This window comes from Semicossyphus pulcher, unplaced genomic scaffold (assembly GCF_022749685.1).
Source record: "Semicossyphus pulcher isolate SPU_LCO1_2020_fin unplaced genomic scaffold, fSemPul1.0.p SCAF_20, whole genome shotgun sequence".
In the NCBI taxonomy this organism is placed as follows: domain Eukaryota; kingdom Metazoa; phylum Chordata; class Actinopteri; order Labriformes; family Labridae; genus Semicossyphus; species Semicossyphus pulcher.
The window spans coordinates 13,176,297-13,187,859 of NW_027211694.1; positions in this window are offsets into that span (position 1 = coordinate 13,176,297).

The following is an 11,563-nucleotide window of genomic DNA, read 5'->3' on the forward strand; positions in this document are numbered from 1 at the left end:
AAAGCCCGACAAGTGGGGAGCTTATAGAACTGCAGGAAAGGCCTGGCACTCATCCACCCACGGGCCTCTTTACCCCCACCCCCACCTCTCTGCTTAGCACACAGTGGGGGGTCAGTACATACACACGCATACACTCCATCCACCCCCCGCAGAAAAAACAGCTTCTGTATTGTGTTTCCGTGTTATTCTTCTTTTTCAGCCAATCCCAGCTCTCGCAGCGAAGACAGGAGTGGTGCGTTTCGGGGGAGCTTTCACTCTAACAAAGACATCTCAACCGGATCAAAGAGTTTGAGTGCTGACACACACAAACAGAACCATGCAACATGCTTCTTCTTTGTTTGATTTCAAAATCAAAGCCCAATGAGTTATCTTTATATGAAGCCACTAAGGACAGTGATTAAAGGATCAGATCATCTAGATATCATAGACACATATTTTTTTCAATGACATCTAATCTAGCAATGCATATAGTTCTGCTTTACTGTTCAGGTTTGAGATGCACTATATGCCTTAGAGACTTATGTTGTCAATCCGATACAAAGTAGGTGAAGGAAGTTTCATTTGTGGTGCTCATAGTGTTAAAAAATTACATTAAGGTGATCCAGTTTGATTTTCTTTCTTGACAATAGTAAGATGGAAGTACAGCTCTCTGAGTTTATTGATGATGACAATACAACCAGTGGCTGGTTAGCTTAGCTTAGCATAAAGACTGGAAGCAGAGAAACAGCTAGCCTGGCCTTTTACAAGGGGGGAAAAAGTCTGCCTGCTTGCACCTATAAAGTCTAAGACTAAACATGTGTTTAATCCAAACAAAAAACACCTACTTTAAACCTACTATGAGGAGTTTATAACCAGATATTAAAAACTCTCAACGGAGAACCTACAACAGCAAGAAGCTAGACGTTTAGCTTTACTTTAAATGCCTTTTATTACTACAAACAGATTCCGATGAAGCAGTTTACTTCACTTTACTGTTTTAAAAGTGTCAAGTTGTGAAGTCAGAAAAGACTCCACTGCTTTGCAGGCATTATTTGTTACCTTCACGGAGCCATGCTAGCTGATCTCCCCTACTTCCAGTTTTTGTGCTAAGCTATGCTAATTAACGGCTAGATTTAGCTACATATTTAACAGACAGATATGAATGGTGTCAATCTTCTCATTTACTTCTTGGTTAGAAAGTGAATTTTTTTTTTTTTCCAAATTGCGATACTATTCCTTTTAGATATTTTTCAGACATAGGTGACAGAATTTCTTGGTATTGGCAAGAACAGTAAGAGTCACTGGTCAGCCATCTTTTGACCCTGCATTTTGCCCTTTCTTTCTAAAACAATGTTTGTGCTGAGTGAGCTCATTGCGTCCTGCTGCTGCCTGTGCCATTGTTTTGTTGTCTTTAGAGCAGTGTAGTGGTACTCCTGTCCACCTGCCTGTGTCTCACACTCACACTCACACACACACACATACACAATCACACAGGAGTGTGGGACCGCCACAGCTGGCCAGTCGGCACGTGGCCTGACCTCAACTATTGAAATGTCAAGGGTCACAGGTTGCCTTCCAACAGATGGACTCTCAGAGATGGAGTGTGTGTGTGTGTGTGTGTGTGTGTGTGTGTGTGTGTGTGTGTGTGTGTGTGTGTGTGTGTCGGGGGTTGGAAGTGGCTGATTGTTGGTGTGTACTCACATGGTTTTAACGTGGCAACAAGCAACCAAGAGGAAGGGGAGGGAGTCGGGAGCAGGCCTGGCGTGTGCCGGGGTCATGAAGGTCAGAGGTCAACAAAGCTGACAAAGGCCACTGACTCCGGTGAGGTCACCAGCCCAGGGCTCCTTTGGCCATTCACAGCTTTTTATTGCTGCGCTACCAGTGACCTGGCATTTGTGGTGCGATCCCTGATGATTTGACCTGAGTCCTGTGTCGAAATCGAGTGAGGTGACTGCTAATTAAAAGGAAGGGTGTAAATCTAGAGGCTAAGTTTGATTATGTGTGTGGTGTATATGTGTGGCTCTGTTTAGACCTGCTATTAACATGCGTCCCTAATAATCTGATCCCTGCGCGCAGGCCCCGTCTCGCTTTCCTAGTTTTTACGGAATTGTCCCAAATATTGTGCCGATATGTATTACATTATCAAACATAGCCCACTAAAATGCTAAAACTACATTTGCACATGCTAGGAATGACATGAGGAATGTAAAAAAATCAAAAGTCAAAAGATAAGTATTATATCAGACAAACAGGAAGTGGTCTTTACCCCGACTACAGACTGTTGGCAGTCCTTTAAGCTCCCTGGGTGCGTTTACATCTGAACTTAAGGCTGTCCTCTTGTGATTGGATCACTCAGGACACATCTTAATACCAGGTGTAAACAGCCTCAGAGTGTCTAAGGGGAAGGGATAGATATTGACTTGCTCTGAATTGAAGTATTTATGGAGGGTCAAGGGATTGAAAGAATTGCCACCACTGTAAACAGAGAGCAGAGTGAGAGAGATAAAAAAAAAAAGAGGAGGGAGAGCGAGGATGAGAAAGAGTAGCGAGTGTGAGAGAGAAAGGGAAGGATTCGGAACGACAGAAGAGGGGTGACGGAGAGATACGAGCCCATGGAAAAGGCCTTGTTTGCCAGCTGGGAGAGGCATGAGATCATTGCCCCGTGCTACTCTGCACCATTATCCCCCTAAACCGTGCACTCCTCCTCTCTCTGCCTCCCATCGCACACACACACACTTGCACACTCATCTGACTGTTCTGTTTATTGATGACTCAAGCTTGCCGTTTCTTTCCGGATACACAGTCAACACTGGAGCTCTGGCACCTCAGGGCCTAATGGACTGATCTCGACTGTTTACAGCTGTGCCCTTTCTAGAATGACTCACAAAGGAACAAAGAGGTCTCTGTGTGCGAGAGAGCTTTTCCTATTCTCGTCAACAGGACCTACCGACGCGCACGGTGCTTTTTTTCTTCGAAAGTGGTCCTGTCTCTTCTCCTTTGACAAGTTTGTCATCTCTTCTCCGGACTGCTTGTCTTCTTGGTCTGACAATCCCCGTCTTTCATCTACAGGAGGTTCTTTACCTTGTCATCTGTCACCACTTCCACCACAGTACCTCTTGCCCTCTTCCTCTTTTCTGTCGCCTTACATCCTTTAATTTTCTACTCATAAAGGGTTCCCATCCTCCTGAACTTCTCACCTGTCCTTTGAACAATGTAGATTCTAAACTGTGCGCCTTTAAACCCTGCAAGGCCTAAAAACTTTTTTTTGCGTCACTTGCATGAAACTTCACATGGAAGATCAGGTTTGCTAGATCTTACAGATTTCTTCAACCATTTCCAAAAATCCAATAAAGAAGTACCTAATGAAAGCTTACTTTGTATTTCAAAAGCGAAAGTGACAGCAATTTTCCCTCATCAGTGTGTACCATCCTGCTAAAACTGCTTGTCTTCCCATCCCCCCAATCTGTTCTCTTTCATCCACCATTGAACCTTTAACCTTTGTCCCAGTTACCCAACTCTCCTATGTGTACATATGTGTTTGCGGATATGTGTCTTTCCATGCATACCTGAGGCTGTGAGTGCCTCTGTGTGTGAATACTTGCTTGTTTGACATCAGCTTTTCACTCTCTGCTGCCCTAAAGGCCCCTGTTTGTTTGTGTAGCGCAAAGCCCCGGCGCGAGCACTGCATCGGCGTTCACCGATTAGCCCACCCTGGAACAACACCCCATCGGAATGTCTGGAATTATACACAACAAGGATTAGCTCATCCCTGTCTGTTGTCTCTGGCCTCCCTGTTTGTCATTCTTTCACTGCATGGACTTAGAGCCAGAGATGGACAGACAGATAGACAGAGATGGAGACAAAGAATGAAGCATGGTACTGTTTGTGTTGTACTTGACGGCCTTAAGCATCAACTATGTGGCAATGTCTAAAAAATGCTTCAGTTAGTGTTGCTCTAATTTGATCTCTAATTGTTTTGAAGGGAAAGTCCACCAAAGACAGCTGCTGGCACTGCACCTGGCATTTTTATCCCTGTGGATAACCAGCCATGCTTAGACAGCATGACATCATGTTCAGATTATTCCAGCAAAGCCACAATAGGTTTTATTTTAGGAAGTGTTTCAACAATCAAGCATATCAAAGATTAACACTCAGTCAGACTTCTTTGGAGAGTTTTACTTTGAAAATCCCAAAATAGACATAGATGGAAGACAGCTTCAAGATATAATACAGGGTGCATTTCTCATTTCAGAGGAAAATTGTTACATGCTGCTGGAATCACTATTCCAAGCCTTCTTAACATATTTCATTATTTTGTGGTTATCCAAAGGCATTCTGGGAAATGTAGGAAACCACAATTAAAATAAAACCAGACTAAAAAGAAGTGAGGAAAGTGGGTACATTAAATGAAGGTAAACAGCAGAACACCATAAAAAACTGCATTTAGCAAAACTGACTGATGATATTTACATTGGATTTGTATCTTTGGCTTCATTGTTTGGCCTTAAAGCTCTTTATTGTTGTAAGATTTCTTTTTAGGTTTACTTCTTTGCTCAAGTGCATTCTTGGCGTAAATAATCAGTTGTAACTCCACTGCAGTTACTTGCGTATATTTTTAGTGGCCCAGCCATCTGTCATACAATGTAGTAAATACAGCTTGTTGTGTTGGCTCCTCTCATTCAACTAATTTTCTCATTAGTCACAAGTGTTACTGTTTGTTGTTCACTGAGATGTACAATGAACAGAAATCAGCTGCATCTTCTGTCAAGTCTTGGTGAACACCGCCATCTGGTGGACATTGTAGAACATCATGTAAGGAAAGAATACAATGAAAAAAGTTAAGGGGGGAAAAAATGTTAGAGTAATTTCGCTGATGGGATTTGACTTCATTCTTAGTTTCAGATTTTCTGTTTTTGTGTTCTTCTACAACTATGTAACATTTTCTAAAATATGGTCTTAGTATTTCTATGATTATTATAACAATTTGTGTATTTAATGAAATTGATACAAAAATTAGTAAGTCTTAACAAATATCTTATCAATGACACATCAAACGGAGCATTCAGGACTGATGCCTTGTCTATTTTTTAGTTGGTGGCCTATTTTACGTCTGATAATTCACTTCTTTATATCTCTGGAGTTTGGGAGTCCAGGGTCTGGGACCCAAGAAAAAAAGAATTCTGGGAATTCTCAAAACTAAGATTAATTATAACTGATGAGTTATAATTAAAGAGCAATTCAGGGTCTGGGACCCATTAAGAGGAAAGTGCAAGTTTAACTGATGAGTTAAATCTCTAACACTGTTGTACGTGTCTGGGACTCTATTACTGGGTAAGTGTTGAGAAATAAAGGAGTCTGGGGGTCCAGGGACCCGAGAGAAAATGAATTCTGGGAATTCTAAAAACTAAGAAAAATGATAACAGACGAGTTATAATTAAGGAGACTCAAGTTAAGAATATACTGTTGCATTGCTCTGACCAAACCTGATGTTATAGTTTACTATGTTTTGTATTCTGTGCATAATGTCATATTTCTTGTAAATGCTCTGTTTTTAACTGTGTAACAGTTTTTAACCTTTCCTTTATTGAAAATAATATAATTAATTAATATTATTTAAATATATAAATAACACTTAATGACCCTGGACTCTGATCAAACTTTATATTAAAATTAAACACTGTTAAGTCTTATAGTTATTAATTAAAAAGTAATTCCTCTTGGGGGGGAATGGCCTGAAGATGGTGCTGTTCACCATGTATGTAACAGATGATACTGCATACTGTCCTTTCACCATTTAACATAACTGTACATCAGTTATGGTTCTTATAGTTTAAAGTGTAACTTTCTTTAATATATTTTAAATATTTTGGGCCGAAATCACCATGTGGTGTCTAACTTTAAATACTTTTATATAAAAAAGTGTCATCATTTTGTCAGAGAGGGATCTGCTTCCTGTTAAACCTTTTAGTTTCTATACTGGCTCTTTTATTCAAATTGGATGAAACAGAGGTTTCCTTATGTAGAAGCATCATCTTGATATTTTCTACAAAGTATGATGGCCTGCATCCTTAGTTTGGATAAAACTTCTCACAGTGTGACACAGTAAGTCAGTGATGTCCCTTCTTGCCATCATGTACACCAGCAGGTATCTTTTACCCGGTAAAGTGAGAACAGGGTTGGCAGTCTGCCGATTTTTGATACATCCAGTTACAATAAAATCAGGTAAACGTTTCAGTTAGGTCTCTGGATGAAGACTGAAAGCAAAGCTGTAGAAAAAAAGCAACATTTATCTTCCCTGATAACGGATAAAGAAACATGATGGTTATGATTTAATCAGCTGAAGCTTTCATCTGAAACCTTATTTTGAAGGTGACCAAGGCGGAACCACCCACACGGTCCCTCATATGAATCATGAAGAAAACAAAATGATGTGCCTTTTGATACATGCAATAATGCTTTAGGCATTTTCCAATACATTCTTTATTCACTGTACCCGTATGTAATTTTCTTCTTTGCAGATGGGATGGCAGATGGGATTGGTTGTTTAGTCCTCTGTTCAGTTTGGGTGTGTCTGTCTTTCTACCTTTCATTTCATTCTTTACTTTCTTTTTGGCCTTGTATTTTTATGGGAACTGCACATATTATATGTTGCATCATATCTTTCACCTTATCTTGGTACTTTAGTATTGCAGATAGTTGAGGATTTAAAGCCTTTAAATCAGATCGTTACGACAAATTCAAATTGCTCCCTTCCCAGTATCCACAAGAACTCCCCATGTTCACACAGCAGCCATTTTCCTCTGATGTCATGCTCAGGGTGGGTAGCTATGCTGTTCTAATGTCCTGCTGCTGGGTTCCACTTTGTCAGTCCTATAAATGTGGATATCTGACATAACTAACTGAAAATACAAAGGATAGTGAAAATCAAACAGCACATCAGGGCATAATTAAGTTAAAAGAACATGTAAGTAACTCATAAGGTAGGCTACTAAGGCAACAGCTCATGTTAGCATTTAAACACTTCCTGGCTTACATTACGTTAGCAAGGAAGTCAATTCCTAGCTAACATATTATAAATATACATATACATATTTAACAGCAGAACAGCTTCTTTGTGTTGGTTTGAAACAAACGTTCACAGGAATGGAAACTTCAATGACTGTAGTGATTGTTTTAGTTACGTTTCCTCCTGCTGTTCCTCCTTTACTCTGCTAATCTGGAACAGATCAGTTGCAGAAGCCAGATTTGTCAACAGAGCTGTCAATCATCTTTTTGTACAGCATCAATTAACACTTGTGAGAAAAACACTTGGACATAAATCAGCATGATAATAACTAACTATAATGACAGAAACCATGTCTAAGAAAAATTTATTTGGCGTGTATTTTGATTTTATAGTTTGACTCATGTCCCATCTGTTAACATGGAGGAGGCGGGCTTTATGACCTAAACTGCAGCCAGTCAGCAGGGGGCGCTTGAAATGTTTTGGCTTCACTTATAGGGAGCTGTCATGTTGTCCATCTTTTTATACAGTCTATGATGCAACACTGTCTGCATATCTGGGACGTGTGCTCCCGCAATTACCGTTAATAGCCATTGGTGCCGCCAAAGAGATAAAACTGAAATCTTCGAGATGAAGCGTTCACCATCTTAGTTTAGTGTGTCAGCATGCTAATATTTAGCAATTAGCACTTTAAAAAAGTACAGTTGAGGCTGATGGGTCTATTTGGTTTGTAGGTAAGTATTGAACAAATCAAAATTTTACCATTACGTAAAAAGCCAGTAAATGACCACAGTTATTAATATTTATTCTTCAGTGATTGTCTGTAAAAAAAAAAAAAAATGTTATGGTGTCCATCCAGGTGGCGTTAAGATATTAAAGTCTGGACCAAAATCTCGGAGTGACATTCTGACCAACATTGCTATCCATACAGCCATAATGCTAGTTCTGCTAACAACAAGCAATGTGCCTTGCTAGAAACATTGCTTGGGTATTAACTGCAATACGTTTTTATTAGAGATTAGGAATCATCCTGAAAAGACATCCTGAAAAGTTTCTGTTGAGCTGATATCATTATTTTTTTATACTTTAGACAACCAAAAGCCAATGCTAATTTGCTGGGATGCTAGTAGAAATCCCAGTGGCAATTGTTTAAAATGGTTGGTAGGAAAATTGGGGGAACCTAAACTTTATAAAAGTGAGTAAATAGTTGGTTTCAGCTCCATCCCTTCTTGGTTTAGGCACCACCTGCTGCCTGCCTTTGATTTTTTGCTCTGTCACCATGAATTAGTTTAACAATTAAATTAAACTATTTCCTCAATTTGTCTTAGTCACAATAAGTAATATAATGCCAGCTAAAGGTCACACACAAATTCACAAAACACATATGGACCTGTTTTATGACTCATGCAAGATTAAATTCATTTTACTATGAGGAAGCACAACCTGTTCATGCAGATGTTGGGAAAAGGCAAGAAGAACACGTAGGTTTGTCACATGTTTTCTGTCCTGTAGACACAAATAGACACTGGTGTTCAATTTCCTGCTTCCTGTAAGAAAATGAGTGATGTTGGCACAGGGTGTTATTCATGTTCAGTCATGTAGGTCAATTTTCAAGTCAAATGTAGACCATACTCTCTATATTGAAATATATATAAAGATCCAACATGCTCAGGAGCCAGGTCCAGCCCTCAGGATGTATTTTTGCTACATTTTTTTCACTATTATTTTGTGTTAGCCTTTAGCTTGGGCCATAACGACCACTCCCAACTCGGGGCCATTTGGTCTCGGGGGCCCAAAATCACCCTTTCTTTGAAAGATGCATTTGGCTACATGATTTCAATGCACATACGTATGTACTACAATTGCATTAATAGTCTTCCGGGTATGAAATTTGGCAGGGGGTATCCTGAAACTTATGGAGCAGTAACAAAAAAAGATTTACGGGCTTGCTGCCATTGTATTCTGAAATATTACCAACAACATCTTCAAAAAGACAAAAAGAAAAATGACGGTCCAATTGACAAATTCTCATCAAAAATGATGATTTTTCAGCACATTTAGTTAGAAATGACTAATTTACATGTATGTAAAAAAAAAAAAAAAAAAAACTGCCCACGTTCATAAGCTTCAGTTTGAGCCCAAGATGACCTTTCTGTCTTCAAAATGACCTAAGCTTCATTGCAACATTTTCATCTGTACTGCTATAACTGCTATCTGAAGTTAAAAACATTACACTGAATACTACATTAGGAAATGCCTTAATTGAAGTAGAAATATTTTATGTTGTGTACAGACAGCTTGTCAAAACCAATATACTCTGTATAGTCTGTATTGTAACTTAACTGTCCACAGATTAACATGACCACCATATGATCAAGAAGCCAGTAATCTATATTTAAGAGTATATGATAAATAAGGGGGGGGGGGGGAATACTCCCTTGTGTTCGGATAAGGGAATGTGTTCCAGTACAGCCAGACCGAAGGACTGGCCCATTTAGAGTTTTACAGTAATAAGTTCCTCATGTGTGACAGCTGGTTCTAGGGTGGATCGTGTATGCATGCTTCTACGTAAGTACCTGCATAAAGAAGCCTCTGTTCTTTTACTGGTACAGAGTCCTGATTAGAGCAACATCATTTGCCTGGGTAAACCAAGCAGAACTCATTCCCACACAGAGGAGGATGTGCAAAGAACAGAAGAGTTTGTAACTGGAAGAGAGTGATGTAAGCCCTTTTGTCTGCAATGCAGGCGACCAGGATGTACGACTGCTTTCCAGTCAGTCCTTATATGGACAAGGACTTCAGAGAAAAAAGGCTTCTGATCAGTACTCTGATTTTAGGTACTACTGGAGCAGCCCAGGACCTTCATGTAGGATCGTATAAGGATGTAATGTATGAACATAATACTATAAAAAGTATTGGAAATTAGATTAAAAATTTTGTCATTTAAGGTTTTTTTGTGTTTACTCTCACTCGGTTGAACTGGGCGTGGTTGTGCTCTTGTAGCCAGTCTGGCCTGGTACGCTGCTACAAAAATCTCTGTGTTGTTTATTTTCCCACCAGCACTGTTTGAAATAAAATCATTTAGTACAACAACTTCATACGACTGGGCTTCTACATGTTCACCTCTTCACAGTGGGGTCTCTGGCCAACTGTGGAGAGTAGCGCGAATCTGCATGACGTGACCTCACCGTAATGCCAACTACACATTAAAACTAAAAATTATACATGAAAGAGATATCTGCTGCACTGCTACACTCTGATATCTATTATCAGAGCGTCAGCAGAGTTAAGTTGCACAAAAAAATGGCACTAATGCTACAGAGACATTATGAAGCGTTGCGTTCATAGCTTGGTGAAACAATAGGAGCATCTTAGCTAACGTGAATTTAACACTTTGGTATTTATAGAATTAACATTGAAATGACTGCCATGACATTTTGAAAATAAATGAATGCACCCTATGAATTGTAAAAGTTTTGTTGATTCTCTAACTCTCCATAGATGCACTAGCAGTTAGAAGTTTGAGTCCCTCCAATACTTTTAGTTGAGGTCGATTGCGTCACAGCAGCGTGTGAAAGTCTCCTTCAGGAGCAGCCGACAAATGCGTCCTCCTATATTCGGGCCACAAAGGATCCATCGGGTGCATCCTTCGCGGCCCAACATAACCCAAGATTCACTGTGCTGCAATTTAAACAAGATGGCAGATTCTTAAACAGCCGAGGAATACACTTTTAAATGTAAAAAGTTTTTGGTTTCAACTCAGTTGAATAGCTGGCAATACCCATGTTAAAAAAGGCCAAAGGGCCCTTGAAACAAATCATCTTTAAAATAAGTTACATGACATTAGTTATGATAGTTAGTTCGCCCGCAAGCTACCTGTTGCTAGGGCGACAGGAGACACGTTTGGTGACGCAAGGTTAAGTGCGGGAACAGCTGCTCAGGAAGCTGCTCCTCTGTAGACCAGACCGTCTCATTTCAGTTCAGCCATAGCGGTCTAAATTTGCATTGTTGAAACTACAATTTGGCTCGAAGCACTGCTGTTCCTATAGCCTAAGAGTACTGCTAGCGTTGCTGTTTTCACCATAGCTAAGTGGCTAAATATTCCTTTTGTTTTTGTTATATTTGTTACTTATTTGTGTTATGTGCAAATGGAAATACTTCACTTTAAGTATATAATGTCTGGAATGTCTATTTCATGACATCAGGATTTTAATACAAATCATGAAGCCAAATAAGACAACACAATTAGCTATATTGTCATCCCAAAAACCTTAATCTGCAGAGTAAATTGAAAATCAAGGCTAATAATGCACAGATTATTTGATCAAAACCTTATTATTTTATAAATATGGATATTTCTGCCACATAGGATCACAGCTAACAGTTGCTACGTTCATCAAACCAACATTAGCATTCATCTTGAGTCATTATTCTGTCCACCTAGTATGTCTTAGCCCTCCCTTACTAACTCTTTGTTAGTTTTTACCAACTCTTTACAAATTAGATGCTCTCCTTAATAATTCTTGTTTGTGAAGTTTACCGTTGTGTGAATGTTGATGATTGTGAAGACACAAAATATTC